Consider the following 19,211-nt stretch of genomic DNA (forward strand, 5'->3'; position numbering starts at 1 on the left):
ACACAGCAGAAAAATAAAAAGATAATAAACTCTCGTGGCCATCATCACAGGGAAGGTCAACTGGTTGACCACAAGCCTAATAATCCTCCGAGAAATCCTCATACCCGTTGTCATCTGTTACCCATCCGGGATTTTTATCCAAGTAAAGAAAATAAACAAGTGTAAGTACATTCCGTACTTAGCAAGCTAACATGGGGTTATGAAGCTCAAAAAGGATAGACTCTGGTTTACTACAGTTAGCATTTTTAATAGGTCAAACTTTTATTCTCAAGTATTATCAAGTTATGCTTAAGCTCCCATTTAATTCCCATAAGAACATATATCAAGGTCAAGTTTACCATATTTCATCATAGAACAACTTAAATGATCATCATCAAGTAACCAGTTATTCTATGAGTTTTCCGGGCCGCTCGTAACCGTGAGCACGACTGTTATAACAGTTTGTTACCCTCTGCAGAGGTGGTGCACATTCACCGCGAGTCGTGATCCCCATATGCCCGGGTTAATTACTCCCATGTCACTACCAAGGTGAGCGGGCAGGGTACACTATGAAGCCATTTCATAAGTTTCCCTAACAAGTTAGGGCCGCTAGGTTTCCTTGGCAGGCAGATGTAGGGACCCCCCCTTTCCTATGGCACAAATCCATCGCGGCTATACTCATAGGAACAGAGGCAGCCCTATACCCAAAGTGGCAAGCCCCATTTGCGCCAAAAAGGTAACCTCTAACCAGCTAGGAAAGGTCCTATTACTGAGCTAAAGTCAGAGCCATATGACTCTCCCGGTTGCACTGTCAGTCCCAGCTTTTGCCGACAGATAAGTCCTTATGGAGGGCCGGGAGCAACATGAACAAAGGTCATTTGCACTTTCGCCCTATGGAACAGTTGTTATAATTCAGGTTACTCTCTTTGTTCCATAGTATCATTCATCAATATGTATATCAAGTTCAGTTAGAGCACTAGCAATCTACCCATATGCATTTAACCCATAGGAGACAAGGAACAGGATAACAATCACTAGGATGTCCTTACGGGTATCAAAATTAGACACATGCAAATGAGTAATTGCTTAAAGTGAAATAGGACATCAAGGAAGGCCCATGTTATACTTGCCTTGGTTCACAAACTCGTGCTGGTCCTGCTAGTCGTCGAAGAGTTCTTGGTCTCCAACGTTTTCCTCACCGTCTGAACGCGACCAACACGGCAACATACAACATTCCAAAAGCATTCATGCAAAGCAAACATTCCTATCATTAGAACAGTACACCAATAGTATTGAAATCAAGATAAAATGTTTGTAAAACTAATCTACTTTTCGCTACGATCACGTCAACGCGAAGTTCACAAAAAACGGAGCTAAAATACGAACGTTATGATTAAAACGGGTTTTCCTATAGCCCTGTATTTAATTAAATCTAATCACAAAATTAAAAAGTTCCAAACTTGACTAACAGTAGCTCCAACATGTAGCTTATGAAATTACGAAGCTAACGCGATTTGAATGGATCAATTCAGAGCTAAAACGACAATTCTATAAGCGAAACAGTTCGAATGGCATTTCTGTAAATACTGAAAACGTATTTTGAACAAAAACAGTGCACTTTACGTTTTCAAAACGAGAAAGCGTACTCTGTAAATTGCGCTAGGGACAGCGGGTTCAATTTGGTGAAACTAGGAGGGCTCTTTAGCAAATCTACCTGCAAAGGGGTATCTTCTAACATGAGCCGTCGGATTTGAAATGAACGGCTAGAAATCGATTCGGGGAGAGAGAAGAAGAGATGGCCGGCCGGAACAGTGACTCCGGCGAGGCTAGCCATGGCCGGCGGCAAAGAACACGCCGGCGAGCTCGGTTAGGGGGGCTAGGGTCCGCCAACGGGAAACCAAGGGCACCCGAGAGCTCGGGGGGAGAAGGGGGTCGCGCTCAGGTCGAGAAGACTGCCGGAGGGGAAGGCCGGGGCGCGGGCGCCATGGCCGGCGGCGAAAACTCCATGGGTGCACGGAAAACAGCCACAAGCAGCCAAGAAATAAGAAATAGACAGCACGGGGAGAGAGAGGGGAACAAGGCGAAGTTCACAGCGGGGAAGGATGGAGTCGACGGTGGCTCGGGGAAGACGGCGACGCGGACGGCGGACGGCAGTCCTCGGAGCTCCTCCGTGCGGCAGTTGCGGCCGGGAACGAGGCAAAAATGGAGCGGGGAGCGAGAGAGAGCCGCGAGGAAGGGGCTCGGCTTCGCTTAAAAAGAGGCCGAGGCGTGCGAGGGGGGGGTGCTCCCACGACGCCAGGGGCGGCGGTTGCGGCCTCGCGACATGGCCGGGCGGTTCCGAGGGCGCGGGGCAGAGGTGGGGGACGTGCTGACGGGCGGGGTTGGGCTGTCAGCGGCTGGGCGCGGGAAGCAGGCGCGCGGTGCTGGGCCGGCGGTTGCCTGGTGCGGGCGTAGGCGCAGCTGCTGGGCTGGGCGCGGCTGCTGGGCTGGCGACGCTGAGGCGCGCGGCTGCTGGGCCGAGAGCGGCGGCTGGGCTGGGCTGAGCGGGGAAGGGGGGAAAAAGGTGAACAGGCCGCGCGGGAAAAAGGCCATGCAGGCCGAAACCGAGGAAGGGAGGAGATATTCATTTTCCTTTTTATTTTCCAACAAATTTTCCCAAAAGCATTTTCAAATTATTTTTGAACTCATTTGAACACTAATTTAAGAACAATCATCACATAAGTAAATAATGCAGCAGCATGTATGCATTCAAAAGTTTCAAATCTTATAATTGATTTTAATTCGCCAAAAATTATTAATTTCCTATAATTGAATGCACACTTAATAACATAATAAATCAAATTTACTTATTTAAAAGAATGAAAAAGTTTGGGTGTTACAATTCTACCCCCCTTAAGATGAATCTCGTCCTCGAGATTCGGGTGATTGCTTACTCAAACAGTTGGGGATAAGTCTTTCTCAGATCCTCTTCTCTTTCCCAAGTAGCCTCATCCTCTGTATAATGATTCCACTGTACCTTGCACATCTTTACTGTTCGGCTTCTCGTAACTCTTTCGGCGGTTTCCAAGATCTTTATCGGATACTCTTCATAAGTAAGATCTTCCTTGACAACAAGTTCTTCCAAAGGGATTTGTTGTTCTGGTACCCTCAGACACTTTTTCAACTGGGAGACATGGAACACGTCGTGCACACCGGACAAGCTCTCAGGCAATTCCAACTGATAAGCTACTTCTCCACGTCTCTCTAGGATCTTAAAAGGTCCTATATACCTTGGTGCCAATTTTCCCTTCATATTGAATCTTCTCACACTTCTCATTGGTGACACTTTCAGGTACACATAATCACCAATCTCGAAAGTCAGCTCTCTTCTATGAGTATCAGCGTAACTCTTCTATCGAGACTGAGCTACTCTCAAATTGTCTCTAATCATTCTCACTTGTTCTTCCGCGTCTCTAAGGACATCGGGACCAAACACTTGGGTTTCTCCAGTCTGATTCCAGAACAAAGGCGTTCTACACTTACGTCCATACAACGCCTCGAAAGGTGCCATCTTGAGGCTCTTTTGATAACTGTTGTTGTATGAGAACTCTGCGTAAGGCAGACTCTTATCCCAACTATCACCATACTGAAGTGCACAGGCTCTCAACATATCTTCCAAAATCTGGTTGATCCTTTCAGTCTGTCCATCAGTTTGCGGGTGGTAAGCAGAACTGAAATTCAACTTTATTCCCAAAGATCTATGTACTTTATGCCAGAATTGTGATGTAAATTGGGTGCCTCTATCCGACACAATTTTCTTGGGAACACCATGTAAGCACACTATTCGTTCCATGTATAACTCTGCTAACCTTGCACCATTATAAGTAGTCTTGACTGGTAAAAAGTGAGCGACCTTGGTGAGTCGATCCACTATTACCCATATTGAATCATAACCTCTTTGAGTGCGGGGTAATCCTACAATAAAATCCATGCCAACTTCTTTCCATTTCCATTCAGGGATCTTCATTGGTTGTAGTAACCCTGCAGGTCTTTGATGCTCAGCTTTCACTCTTTGACAAGTGTCACACAAAGCTACATATTCTGCCACATCTCTCTTCAAACCATACCACCAATACTTTTCTTTGAGATCCAAGTACATCTTGGTACTTCCGGGATATATAGAATAAGCAGACTCATGGGCCTCTTGCAGAATTGCATCTCGGATAGCTTTCACTTCTGGTACACATATCCTTTTCCTGAACCAAAGAGTTCCATTCTCATCCATTCTGAATCTGAGTGCCTTTCCAAGCACTACATTCCCTGCTATCTCTTTAAGTTTTTCATCCTCCAATTGTCCTTTGCGTACTTCCTGCTCCAATGTAGGCTCTATCACCAATTCCATTGCATTAGTGACCAGGCTCAAGTTGAGATACTCCATTTCAGCACACAACTCTGCTGACATAGATGTTGTCTGAATTCCATTGGCATAGCTCTTTCTGCTAAGTGCATCAGCTACAACGTTTGCCTTTCCCGGGTGATAATGCACTTCCAAATCATAGTCTTTGATCAATTCCAACCAACGACGTTGTCTTAGATTCAGATCTGATTGGGTGAAGATATACTTCAAACTCTTATGATCAGTATAGATATCACTCTTATGTCCAATCAGATAATGTCTCTAGATCTTCAAAGCATGAACCACAGCTGCCAATTCCAAGTCATGAGTAGGATAATTCAACTCATGCTTCCTTAGTTGTCTGGATGCATATGCAACCACTCTTCCTTCTTGCATAAGCACACATCCAAGACCCAAACGGGATGCATCACAATATATAGAGAAGTTCTTGCTTAAGTCGGGCAAAATTAATACTGGAGCTATAGTCAATCTCTTCTTTAACTCTTCAAAGTTTGCCTGGCATTTATCCGACCATACATACTTAGCATTCTTTTCCAACAGAGCTGTCATGGGCTTGGCTAGCTTGGAAAAACCTTCAATGAACCTTCGGTAATATCCAGCTAATCCCAAAAAGCTTCGAATCTCACTTACAGTAGTTGGTGGTTTCCAATTCAGTACATCTTGCACTTTGCCTGGGTCCACTGCTATTCCACCATTGGAGACAACATGACCCAGAAAAGAGACTTCCTTTAACCAAAATTCACACTTGCTCCGCTTAGCGTACAACTTATGTTCTCTATGTTTTTGCAAGACCATCCTTATGTGTTCCGCATGTTCTTCTTCAGTCTTGGAGAATATTAGTATGTCATCTATGAATACTACCACAAATTTATCCAGAAACTCCATGAACACCTTATTCATCAAATACATGAAGTATGCAGGTGCATTGGTCAATCCAAAAGACATAACGGTGTACTCATATAATCCATACCGTGTAGTGAATGCTGTCTTGGTGATATTCGAGTTCCGAATCTTAAGCTGATGATAACCAGATCGGAGATCAATCTTGGAGAACACATGAGCTCCTCTCAACTGATCAAACAAATCATCTATCCTAGGCAAAGGGTATTTATTCTTGATGGTAACCTCATTAAGTGAGCGGTAATCCACACACATCCGTTGACTACCATCCTTCTTATCCACAAAGATCACAGGTGCCCCCCACGGTGAAGAACTGGGGGCGTATGAAACCTTTTTCTTGCAACTCTTTTAGTTGTTTCTTAAGCTCTTCTAATTCATTAACTCCCATTCTATATGGACGTTTAGCTATTGGTGCAGTTCCAGGTAATAATTCAATAATGAATTCAATGTCTCGGTCAGGTGGCATACCTGGCAAGTCATCGGGGAAGACATCCGGGAATTCCTCCACGACACGATCTTGTTCATTGATTTCACCATCTAGCTAATTCACTGTGGCTGTAGGCTGAGCTTGCACTACTACTTCTACACAGATTCTATCCCCATTGAGTGATGTCACAACCACAGATTTCTCCTGACACTGAATCACTACCCGGTGTTGTTTCATCCAATCCATTCCCAGGATAAGGTCAATTCCCGCTGTTCTCAACACAATAGGCTTCACCTTGAAGTCTACCCCCCTTAAGGAAATGCTAGTTGAGGGGCTCCAATAAGAAGCGGGCATACTACCTCCCGGGGAATTCACTAGTATTGGGTTTTTCATGGCACACAAAGGTATCCTATGCATTCTAACAAAAGCTTGGGAGATAAAAGAATACGAAGCACCAGAATCAAAAAGTACGGTAGCAGAAATAGAGTTGACGCTGAACATACCCAACATGACCTCAGGCGTCTCCTGAGCTGCATCAGATGACACATAGTTCACCTTCGCTGTGAGAGGTGGTCGGGCGTTGAACTTCTGATTGTTGGCCTGGTTCTGAGGTGCTTGTTGGTTCTGCTTCTTAGGACACTGATGAGCATAGTGCCCTACTTCTCCACATCGGTAACAGGCATTGGGATTGTTGGGTGCACCACTCTTCACAGGAGCATTGTTAGGCACTCCCTGGCGTGTTGCAGGATTGCTAGTCTGTTGCGGGGGACGCTGATTTCCAAACTGTTGCTGATACTGAGGGCGTTGCTGGAACTGGTTCCGTTGAGGATACTGACCACGGTTTCCCTGGTGAGTTGGTCCTTGATTCCTCTGCTGGAAACCTTGCTGGGGATAAGCACGTGGGCGAGTGTTGCTTCCAAAAGCTTGCCCTTGGAGCCTTCTCTTCTTAGCTTCCATCTCCTTGCGCTTATCATCAATCACGATTGCGCGATTCACCAAAGACTGGAAGTTAGGATAAGTATTAGACATCAGCTGGAGCTGCAGTCCATCATAGAGTCCCTTGAGGAAATGGCGTTGTTTATCCTTGTCATCTGCCACATCATTAGGAGCGTAGCGAGATAGTTGTGCGAACTTGTCCCGATATTCTGCCACAGTCATTGATCCTTGCTTGAGAGATCTGAATTCTTCCTGCTTCAGTTCCACTAGTCCATCAGGAATATGGTATGATCGGAAACTGTCCTTAAATTCCTGCCAAGTGATATCAGGAGCATTGTTGGGACGTCCAAACTGGAATGATTCCCATCAATCCTGAGCAGCTCCTTGGAGTTGCTCGGAAGCGTACAACACCTTCTCCAGGTCGTTGCATTGTGCTATGTTCAGTTGTTTCTCCACAGCACGCAACCAATCATCGGCCTTCATAGGGTCTGAGGCATGTGTGAACACCGGTGGACGACCTTTCATAAACTCTCCACGCTTATCTCTAACCTGGACAGGCGGTGGACCTCTTGCAGGTTCATTGTCCAAGCGCTGCATCATAGCTTGCATCAGCTGCGCTTGCATTCCCAATATCTGCTCCATGATCACAGGTGGCGGTGGTGGATTCATAAGAGCATCACGCCCACGACCATGGCCTCTGCCTCTTCCTCCTCTTGCGGCCATCTGTTTTCCAACAAATGTGCAAAATTTAGAGATTTTTCCAATTATAGAGAGCTTACAAAAGATAAGAAACAATGCTGAAAATTTTCTGGGCAAGATTCAATTTCAGCAGTTCAGTAAAACTGTTATAACTCAAGTTTCAGAGATCCAACAGAGGTGCACCAAGATTCGTTAGAAAGCTTAGGACATCAGCTACAACTTTCATTTAGACCACTTTTACAGATTCGAACTCGCACATAGTAAAAAATAGAGCTAAACCGAAACTGTTCTGAGTTCCAGACAGCACAGGAACATCAACTTGTGCCAGCTAGATCTCCCAAACCTGAATAGCTATTGACGTGATTCCAAAGACACTTGAAAGATACGGAGGTCTAGTTATCTCCACAAAGATTTCAGAATTTTTATCATCCCAGATTTCGAGTTACCAGATAAAGAACACAGGCTGCTCCAGAAATCAGCACAGCAGAGATAAGATAAAATGATACTTCTGCATTAAGATTTCATTCTAAATTTAAAGTTCCAATCTAAGGAAGTTGTGGACATGCCCACAAACTTCCAGCAATCAAGCAAAATACCAAATCAACCAAGTTCACAAATTAAACATCTAATCAACCAAGTTCACAAGACCAACAAGACTAAATAAGGACACGAACTAATGACGTGATAATCTAGATCAAGGCACCTAACACCTATGGAGCGGTGTCAATCATGGTGAAGGAACGGCGCTTCTTCTTGTAGATGGAAGGCTGTCCCAGTTGTGCTCGAAGTTCATCCACTTGTTTCTGAAGACGTCTCTGTGCCCTCTGAGATGCACGCAGTTCTCCTTTGACCTCATCATCCACTCCCTACATAGCGTGGACATGCTGCACCGTTGCCTCCAGAGTTGGGTCATTCTCTGGTGGAGCCAAAACTTGCCAAACACCCTCATGATCATTTTGAGGAAGGAACCTGAAGCGATCCTCCCTCATGGCCTCGAAGCGATGACCATGGTAGTGGATGTAGGCATTCTGTGCTGCATCCTCCATGCCATCCAAAGCATGGGCTCTCCTAGCAGGGGCACTGTGGACAGTCTCCACCTCATGGCCATTGATGATATCATTCCATGCGGTGACCACCAGCTCTACCTTCCAGAAGGTAGCCTCCAGTGGGTGCTTATACTCGGCGCAGTGGTAGCTGATGGAGGCATGCAAGTCGGGGAAGTAGTCGTCCAGCACGTGGGTGAGGAGAGTGTGGTAGTAGGCTGTCTCTGGAGCTAGCTTGAAGTAGTACTTGCACTTCCAGCCAATCTCATCGTCCTCCACGGGGGCAGCTGGGGAGGGTGCAGGTGTAGGGGAAGTAGCCGTCGACTCCTCAGGTGTAGCTACCACAGGGTAGACGGGCACAGCGACTGGTGTAGGAGTAGGTGTAGGCATCGGTGTAGCCATCTCCTCGTCGTCGGAGATGATCACAATCCCCCTCTCTGCCGGTGGGGCACGCGGGGTGAACATGGCACGATAGCCAGCGGTGCTGAGTCGAGCAGTCTTCGGATTATAAGACATCTATAGATTTAAAGTGAGATGAAATTAGAATCAATAATTTTAAATAATAGATTAAGGTATGAAAAGCATAAACGTTTTAATAAAATAACAAGGATAAGTCAGTAAGCAAGAAACCAGAGGAGCAAAGCTGCTAAAACGATCTTTTTCTAACTAGGCTTGCGTCCTACAGTCAACACGGCTCTGATACCAATTTGTCACACCCAATTTTAAGGATAAAATTGAATGCACAAAACTCATGTGTGCCCAGGAATCAATCACACACACAAGCTGACAAATTACAAATAGTATCATCACGGTGTCTCATACATCAGAGTTATAATAAAACTTAGTCTTATACAACACAACGGAATAATAAAAATATAATAAACTCTCGTGGCCATCATCACAGGGAAGGTCAACTGGTTGACCACAAGCCTAATAATCCTCCGAGAAATCCTCATACCCGTTGTCATCTGTTACCCATCCGGGATTTTTATTCAAGTAAAGAAAATAAACAAGTGTAAGTACATTCCGTACTTAGCAAGCTAACATGGGGTTATGAAGCTCAAAAAGGATAGACTCTGGTTTACTGCAGTTAGCATTTTTAATAGGTCAAACTTTTATTCTCAAGTATTATCAAGTTATGCTTAAGCTCCCATTTAATTCCCATAAGAACATATATCAAGGTCAGGTTTACCATATTTCATCATAGAACAACTTAAATGATCATCATCAAGTAACCAGTTATTCTATGAGTTTTCCGGGCCGCTCGTAACCGTGAGCACGGCTGTTATAACAGTTTGTTACCCTCTGCAGAGGTGGTGCACATTCACCGCGAGTCGTGATCCCCATATGCCCGGGTTAATTACTCCCATGTCACTACCAAGGTGAGCGGGCAGGGTACACTATGAAGCCATTTCATAGGTTTCCCTAACAAGTTAGGGCCACTAGGTTTCCTTGGCAGGCAGATGTAGGGACCCCCCTTTCCTATGGCACAAATCCATCGCGGCTATACTCATAGGAACAGAGGCAGCCCTATACCCAAAGTGGCAAGCCCCATTTGCGCCAAAAAGATAACCTCTAACCAGCTAGGAAAGGTCCTATTACTGAGCTAAAGTCAGAGCCATATGACTCTCCCGGTTGCACTGTCAGTCCCAGCTTTTGCCGACAGATAAGTCCTTATGGAGGGCCGGGAGCAACATGAACAAAGGTCATTTGCACTTTCGCCCTATGGAACAGTTGTTATAATTCAGGTTACTCTCTTTGTTCCATAGTATCATTCATCAATATGTATATCAAGTTCAGTTAGAGCACTAGCAATCTACCCATATGCATTTAACCCATAGGAGACAAGGAATAGGATAACAATCACTAGGATGTCCTTACGGGTATCAAAATTAGACACATGCAAATGAGTAATTGCTTAAAGTGAAATAGGACATCAAGGAAGGCCCATGTTATACTTGCCTTGGTTCACAAACTCATGCTGGTCCTGCTGGTCGTCGAAGAGTTCTTGGTCTCCAACGTTTTCCTCACCGTCTGAACGCGACCAACACGGCAACATACAACATTCCAAAAGCATTCATGCAAAGCAAATATTCCTATCATTAGAACAGTACACCAACAGTATTGAAATCAAGATAAAATGTTTGTAAAACTAATCTACTTTTCGCTACGATCATGTCAACGCGAAGTTCACGAAAAACGGAGCTAAAATACGAACGTTATGATTAAAACGGGTTTTCCTATAGCCCTATATTTAATTAAATCTAATCACAAAATTAAAAAGTTCCAAACTTGACTAACAGTAGCTCCAACATGTAGCTTATGAAATTACGAAGCTAACGCGATTTGAATGGATCAATTCGGAGCTAAAACGACAATTCTATAAGCGAAACAGTTCGAATGGCATTTCTGTAAATACTGAAAACGTATTTTGAACAAAAACAGTGCACTTTACGTTTTCAAAACGAGAAAGCGTACTCTGTAAATTGCGCTAGGGATGGTGGGTTCAATTTGGTGAAACTAGGAGGGCTCTTTAGCAAATCTACCCGCGAAGGGGTATCTTCTAACGTGAGCCGTCGGATTTGAAATGAACGGCCAGAAATCGATCCGGGGAGAGAGAAGAAGAGATGGCCGGCCGGAACAGTGACTCCGGCGAGGCTAGCCATGGCCGGCGGCAAAGAACACGCCGGCGAGCTCGGTTAGGGGGGCTAGGGTCTGCCAACGGGAAACCGAGGGCACCCGAGAGCTCGGGGGGAGAAGGGGGTCGCGCTCAGGTCGAGAAGACGGCCGAAGGGGAAGGACAGGGCGCGGGCGCCATGGCCGGCGGCGAAAACTCCACGGGTGCACGGAAAACAGCCACAAGCAGCCAAGAAATAAGAAATAGATAGCACGGGGAGAGAGAGGGGAACAAGGCGAAGCTCACAGCGGGGAAGGATGGAGTCAACGGTGGCTCGGGGAAGACGGCGACGCGGACGGCTGTCCTCGGAGCTCCTCCGTGCGGCAGTTGCGGCCGGGAACGAGGCGAAAATGGAGCGGGGAGCGAGAGAGAGCCGCGAGGAAGGGGCTCGGCTTCGCTTAAAAAGAGGCCGAGGCGTGCGAGGGGGGGCGCTCCCACGACGCCAGGGGCGGCGGTTGCGGCCTCGCGACATGGCCGGGCGGTTCCGAGGGCGCGGGGCAGAGGCGGCTGGGAGCGGGAAGCAGGCGCGCGGTGCTGGGCCGGCGGTTGCCTGGTGCGGGCGCAGGCGCAGCTGCTGGGCTGGGCGCGGCTTGCTGGGCTTGGCGACGCTGAGGCGCGCGGCTGCTGGGCTGGCGACGCTGAGGCGCGCGGCTGCTGGGCCGAGAGCGGCGGCTGGGCTGGGCTGAGCGGGGAAGGGGGAAAAAGGTGAACGGGCCATGCGGGAAAAAGGCCATGCAGGCCGAAACCGAGGAAGGGAGGAGATATTCATTTTCCTTTTTATTTTCCAACAAATTTTCCCAAAAGCATTTTCAAATTATTTTTGAACTCATTTGAACACTAATTTAAGAACAATCATCACATAAGTAAATAATGCAGCAGCATGTATGCATTCAAAAGTTTCAAATCTTATAATTGATTTTAATTCGCCAAAAATTATTAATTTCCTATAATTGAATGCACACTTAATAACATAATAAATCAAATTTACTTGTTTAAAAGAATGAAAAAGTTTGGGTGTTACAACAGTCTTGGATATGGAACAAAACAAGCCATCTGGTTTGGATGGCTTTCCCGCTGAATTTTACCAATTCTTTTGGGAAGTTGTGAAGCCAGATTTGATGAGCCTCTTTTATGAATTTCATGCTGGGAGACTGCCTATTCATAGTTTAAACTTTAGCGTAATTACACTTTTACCTAAGATATGGATACAACAATACATGCCTATATGTCTCTTAAATGTGTCCTTTAAGAATTTTATGAAAGTACTAAACAATAGAATTTTGAAAGTGCCTGATAAGTTGATAGGTCCATCTCAGACGACCTTCATTCCGGGGAGATATATAATGGAAGGAGTTGTGATCCTACATGAAACAATTCATGAGTTACATAGGATTTAACAAGATGGAGTGATTTTAAAACTAGACTTCGAAAAAGCATATGACAAACTAAAGTGGCCTTTTATACAATAAGTCCTTAGAATCAAAGGATTCTCACCAATTTGGTGTGAATGGATTGCAAAAGTTATGACTAGAGGGAGGGTTGTAGTAAAGGCCAATGATAATTTAGGCCATTATTTCCAAACAAAAAAAGGAGTACATCAGGGGTATCTGTTATCTCCAATCTTATTTAATATAGTGGTTGATATGCTGGCTATTCTTATTTTACGAGCAAAAGAGGCTGAACAAGTCCAAAGAGGCTGAACAAGTCCAAGAGATTGTGCTGCATTTGGTAGATGATGGACTTTCAGTCCTTCAGTATACGGATGACACTATTATCTTTATGAACAATGATCTAGAGAGGGCCAAAAACATGAAGCTTCTCCTTTGTGCTTTTGAACAACTTTTAGGACTCAAGATCAATTTCCATAAGAGCGAATTGTTTTGCAATGGAGCAGCCAAAGATAATCAAAACAAGTATGCACACATTTTTGGGTGTAATATAGGATCGTCCCCGTTTACATACCTAGGAATTCCTATGCACCATAGAAAACTCATGAATAAGGACTGAAAACATGTTGAAGAAAGATTTCAAAAGAGATTGAGCTGTTGGAGGGGTAAGATGTTATCAGTAGGAGGGAGGCTTGTTCTTATTAACTATGTTCTAAGTAGTCTTCCCATGTTCATGATGTCGTTTTTTGAAATACCGAGAGGGGTTTTGAAGAGGTGGGACTATTTTAGATCCCGTTTTTTTGGCAGAGTGATGAGCATAACAAAAAATATAGATTGACAAAGTGGGAGGTAGTATGTACACCAAAAGACCAAGAAGGATTGGGAGTCCTAAATTTAGATGTTCACAATAAGTGTCTCCTAAGCAAATGACTCTTTAAATTGTTAAATGGAGACAGGGTTTGGCAACAATTACTTACGAATAAATATTTAAGGGACAAATCTTTGACCTAGGTTCAATATATGTCCAAGGACTCTCAGTTTTGGGTTGGCCTCATGAAGGTCAAGGGTGAGTTCCTTTCGATGGGTAGGTTTGAACTAGGTGACGGGTATCAAGTGCGTTTTTAGGAGGATTCGTGGATAAGACCACACCCACTTAAAATGCTCTTTCCTGCGCTATATAACATTGTGAGGAAGAAAAGTGCATCTGCAAGGTCAGTGATGTCCACGAACCGTTAAATGTAGCTTTCAGGAGATCATTGAAGGGTGCTAATTTGCAAGCGTGGCACAATGTGGTGGCTATGGTTGCAGATGTACGCCTAAGAAACCAGAGAGATCGCTTTGTGTGGGGGCTATATCGGAATGGGTTGTTCTCAGTCAGTTCCATGTACAGAGCTTTGTTAGGAGCACAAGCTTTACCGTTTAACACTTTAATTTGGAAACTTAAACTACCTCTCAAAATCAAAGTCTTTATTTGGTACTTGTACAAGGGTGTAATTTTAACAAAAGATAATTTAGCGAGGCGGTAGTGGCAAGGAGATAGAAAGTGTTGTTTTTGTTCCTTGAACGATCCATACAACATCTACTCTTTGACTGTCATTTTGCTAAATTTATATGGAGAATTGTTCATGTTTCCTTTAACCTAATACCTCCAACAACCAGTGTACATAATTTGTTTACAAGTTGGTTGGAAGGGATAAATAGGAAAATGAAATCACAAATTCTTGTGGGTGCAAGTGCCATTTGTTGGGCGATTTGGTTAACCCGGAATGATATTATGTTTGATAAGGCCCTAGCACCATCTTATTTGCAGGTTATCTTCAAGGGGACATACTAGACCAAGTACTAGTCCCTAATATAGAAGGAGGAGGATTGCCATTTGTTGAAGATGGGATGTAGGACTATTGAGATAGCCGCGATGGAGGTGTTTGCAAGACACAGCTAGAGATTTACCAACAGGCTTGCTTTTTAGTTGTGGCTTTTGAAAACTTTTTTTTGTTGTCTTTATGGCTCAAAACTTTGTTTTTGAGATTCCTGGACCGTTTTGCTCTCGCTTGTATTAACGAACAACCATATGCATTAGTCAGTGCAGAAGCTGGGATATTAATATATTCCCTTTTCTAAAAAATCGGACACACTGAGGGAGGTAAATCGGATGGTTTAAAGAGTTGGAGGAGTATAAAAATGTAATCCAATTTTTGGATCGAGGGGCTAATTGGAATAACACAATAGTTGAGGATGGTCAGACAAACTCTTTCCAAAAATAAAATTGCTGCAACCAAGTCAACTTAGAAAGAATTGAGCCCAAGGACATATAGTTTTTGTGGGAATATCTATTTATCTGTCAACATATTTTGAATGGTAAAATCTATCGAATTTTATAATGTTGCATGTGTTATTATCTGACGTTGCACATGTTATCCTCCGATGTTGCATATAACTGAAACAATGAAGTATGCAACATGCATGAACAATGTTTGAAACATGATAAAATATCATCTGCAACATCTTATATAACCTGTCATATTTCCTCCTCTACAACATTTGCAACATCAAATAACAACATTTACAACATGAAAGAACAACATTCGCAACATCAAAAAATTTGACAGTTTTTTTCCTAAAAAATATGTCAGCAGATAAATAGAAAATATGTAGTTTTTTTCTTGATAAGAGCTCAAGGATATATAGTTAAGTGCACACTACTCCCTCTGTCCCTAACTAAATAGATTCCTGGAGTTGTCATAAGTCAAACTTTTTAAACTTTCACCAAATTCGTAGAAAAAACATCAAGATTTATTATATCAAACTAGTATCAGTAGATGTACCATAGAGTATATTTTCATAATATGGTCATTTTATGTCATAGATGCTGTTACTTTTTTCTATAAAGTTAGTCAAATTTAAAAAAGTTTGACTGGCACGGATTCTATGAATTGATTTATTTGAGGATAGAGGAAGTAGCTTCTAGCCCAGCCACCATGAATACAGAAGAGGGTAGGAGACAAACTAGCCAGTCCTAGCCCAATTTAGTCATGGACAACCGGTTTATTAGGCCAGTTTCAATGGGGGTTTCGTGGGTGTATCATGCACATTAATTAGATGACACATCAGTAAGAAAAGGAATCTTTGCATGATTTTAGGAGGAGAGAGAGGGAATATGTTTCATGACCACGACACGTTTGGGCACCATTACCAAGTCCTCGGTAACTGAATGAAACTCGCGTTGAGGGGCGTCTGGCGTTTCATCCTCATCCCGTGCGGCCGGGCTCCCGACGGCACGCCCTTCTCGCCCCCTCCCGCCCTTTCCCCAATGTTCCCGCCCCCTCCCACCTCCCTCCAGTCGTTCCCACCCCTCTCCTCCTCCTCCGTGGATAGGTTCGCCCCCCGCACATCGCCTACGCTAGGGTTTCAAATCAGCGAGCAACGCTGCTCCGATGGCACCAGCGGCGAGCTCCGAGCGGCGCACCTCCATGAGTGGGGGGAAAGGGCGAGCAGGTAGCCATCTGGGACTGAAGAAGTCATCCTCGACTGCGCCATTGTGGCCTCCAGCTTCGTCACCGGTGCCGCCGCCGCTGCCTTCCCTCGAGGTGCCGGTGCCGCCACCAGTTCCCACGCCGGCCACTGTGGTTTCCTCCCCTGCTGTGCTAAGTTCCTCCCCTGCTCTCCTGTCTTCGTCTATGATGCCGCAGCCAGCGCGAGTAGGATGGGGTCGTACCCCCAATTTTTTCCTCTGAACCTGGAAACCAACAATCCCCAAATTCATGGTAAGCACTTGATTTCGATCTGTGTATTCCCAAGTTCATGGCTGCCGATAGTTGATTTGTACTCGTTGGAAGTTGATGCCTGCAAGATTGTTCATCATGATATTGAAGATTGTTTAGTACAGTTGATTTTATAGTTGATCTTAGCATAGAAAGGTTCAGCTCTATTCTGGATGGTGTTAATGATAGTGTGAAAACTTCAGGGTCTATCCATCAGGTGGTTTTATGAATTTTCTTCAACAACCACACTATCCGCAGCAGCCACAAATTCAAGGAGAAAATTTTCATTTGGTTGGACAGCCTATGGGCTTCAACCCGATATCACCACCACCAAGTGCCTGTGGAGCACCCCAAGATGTGAAACAAGGTACTTCAACAAAGGAGACGGTGAACATTGACATTGATGAAGATGACAACAATGAGGCAAATAGGCAAGTAAAGAAGAGATACTGGAGTCATGAAGAGGAAGAGAGACTGGTACAATACTTAATTTTGTAGGCCAGTGTTGTCGATAATACTTGATTTGTTCATCTTATATCAATATTTTGTATTTTGTAGGCCAGTGCTTGGTTGAATGCTTCTAAAGACCCAATTAAGGGAAATGACAACAGAGGTGACACATTTTGGAAGGAAGTCACTGATGATTTTAACACGAAAGGGAATGTGAAGCGTAGAAGGGAAATAAACCAACTGAAGGTTCACTGGTCACGCCTCAAGTCATCGATCACTGATTTCAATGACTATTGGAGTAAGGTAACTCAAATGCATACAAGCGGATACTCCAACGACATGCTGGAAGATGAGGCACAAAAGATGTATGCAAACAGGTTTGGAAAGCCTTTTTCGTTGGTGCATTGGTGGAAGATACTAAAAAACGAGCCCAAATGGTGTGCACTGATTGAGGAGACAGAGAAAAACAAGAGTGAGATAGTTGATGTTCTAGATGAACAATCACGTCCCATTGGTAGAGAAGCAGCAAAGGCTGAGCGCAGTGGAAGGCGCAAGAAGGACAATGTTATGGAAGGAATTGTCATCCTTGGGGACAATATTGAGAAAATTATCAAGGTGCAGCAAGATCGGAAGGTGGAGCGGGAAAAGGTCACAGAAGCACAGATTTAGATATCAAATGCAAATTTGAGGGCAGCAAAGGAGCAAAAAGAAGCAAAGATGTTTGAGGTCTATAATTCCCTGCTTAATCAAGACATAAGTCACATGTCTGAAGATCAAAAGGCTAGCCGAGACAGGGCAATACGCAAGATAGAGGAAAAGTTGTTTGCAGACTAAGGTTAGTTCTGAACTGCTCACATCATGTGTAAATGCTGCATCATGTGCACTATATTAATTAGATGTGAAAACTACTCATATCATGTGTAAATGCTGCACTATATACTATGGCAGTTTGTAGTGTGAATGTTGCATTATCTACTATGGCAGTTTCACTTTAGGTGTGAAAACTGCTCAGTTTCACATTAGGTGTGAAAACTGCTTAGTTTCTCATTGGGTGTGAAAACTGTTCAGTTTCACAAACTGTTCAATTTCACATTAGGTGTGAAACTGTACTATCTATTATGGCTGCCGTGTGCACCTATATATACACCATCCTCTCTTTTCCTTAACACACACAAAGGTCTTCTCTCTTCCTCATTCTTCTTCCATCTTGTTCTATAGTTTTGAGGTGATCTTAATATCTTTAAACTTTCTATTTTATTTTTCTTATTACTGTACTCTCTCACCTTTCCTTTTTCTCATCTGCAAAGATGTCTGAGGAACATGACAATCCTGATGAAAGTCAAAATCCTTTGTACTCGTTGGATGAGTTCATTGCTGAGGATGAGATCCTAGATGATGTTATCAGTGAAGCCACGGTGGTCATTCAGTCTACTGTCGAAGCTCTACAGAAACAGGCAGCTGACCATCGACTGCATCCGAGGAAGCACATCAAGAGACCACGAGAGGAAGCACATCTAAAACTAGTGAATGATTATTTCTCAGAAAATCCTCTTTATCCTTCCAATATTTTTCGCCGAAGATTTCGTATGTATAGGCCTCTTTTCCTACGCATCGTCAAGGCCTTAGGCCAAAATTATGATTATTTTACTCAAAGGGTGGATGCCGTTAATAGGCAAGGGCTCAGTCCACTACAGAAGTGTACTGTAGCTATTCGTCAATTGGCTAGTGGTAGTGCTGCAGATGAACTAGATGAATACTTGAAGATTGGAGAGACTACTGCAATGGAGTCGATGAAGAATTTTGTCAAAGGTGTTAGAGATGTATTTGGTGGACAGTATTTGAGGTGCCCCACTATGGAAGATACTGAGCGTCTACTCAAAATTGGTGAGAAACGAGGTTTTCCTGGTATGTTCGGCAGCATTGACTGCATGCATTGGCAATGGAAAAGATGCCCAAATGCATGGAAGGGTCAGTTCACTGCATGTAATAATAATTTTATATATCTGTAATGTTTGTTTATATATATGTGCAAGTGCATTTGTATCTGAGATCTCATGCTGAACTATGTTTATTTGTGCAGGGTGAAAGCATCTATATGAATCTATGGGGTGCATCTCGGCATTGTTGGTTGAATGGTCATCATCAATTTACCGCTAGTTATCTGTCATCTTTTGCCATTGGAAAACTTGTTGTTCCAGTTATCTTGCTGTTATAATTCATCTTAGTTATCTTGATGTTCCAGTTATCTAAACTTATGCAGTTCATACTACAGTTTGTAGTGCAGTTCTGAAGTTATCTGAACTTATGCAGTTATCTAAATTATGCAGTTCGTATGTCACACCCAATTTTAAGGATAAAATAGGGTGCAAAACCTTATGTGCGCCCAGAGATCAGTCACACACATAAGCCGACAAATTATGAATAGTATCATCACCAATGTTTATTACATCACAAATAAGTCAGAGTTATTACATAAATATAGCGTAGGTAATAAAAAGATCTCTCGCGGAAGCTCCAATTCACAGGGACGTCGACTGGTTGGCCACAAGTCTAGT

The 19,211-nt window shown here is 43.8% G+C and overlaps 1 long non-coding RNA gene and 1 pseudogene across 1 annotated transcript in view; one reads left to right on the plus strand and one right to left on the minus strand.

Annotated features, from left to right (window-relative positions):
- Positions 1 to 19,211, minus strand: part of LOC136500912 (uncharacterized) — a 185,893-nt gene that overhangs the window by 78,408 nt on the left and 88,274 nt on the right. The window lies entirely within an intron of this gene.
- On the plus strand, positions 15,880 to 17,490 carry LOC136501853 (glutathione S-transferase T3-like; annotated as a pseudogene).

Source organism: Miscanthus floridulus, chromosome 13 (assembly GCF_019320115.1).
Source record: "Miscanthus floridulus cultivar M001 chromosome 13, ASM1932011v1, whole genome shotgun sequence".
Lineage (NCBI taxonomy): Eukaryota > Viridiplantae > Streptophyta > Magnoliopsida > Poales > Poaceae > Miscanthus > Miscanthus floridulus.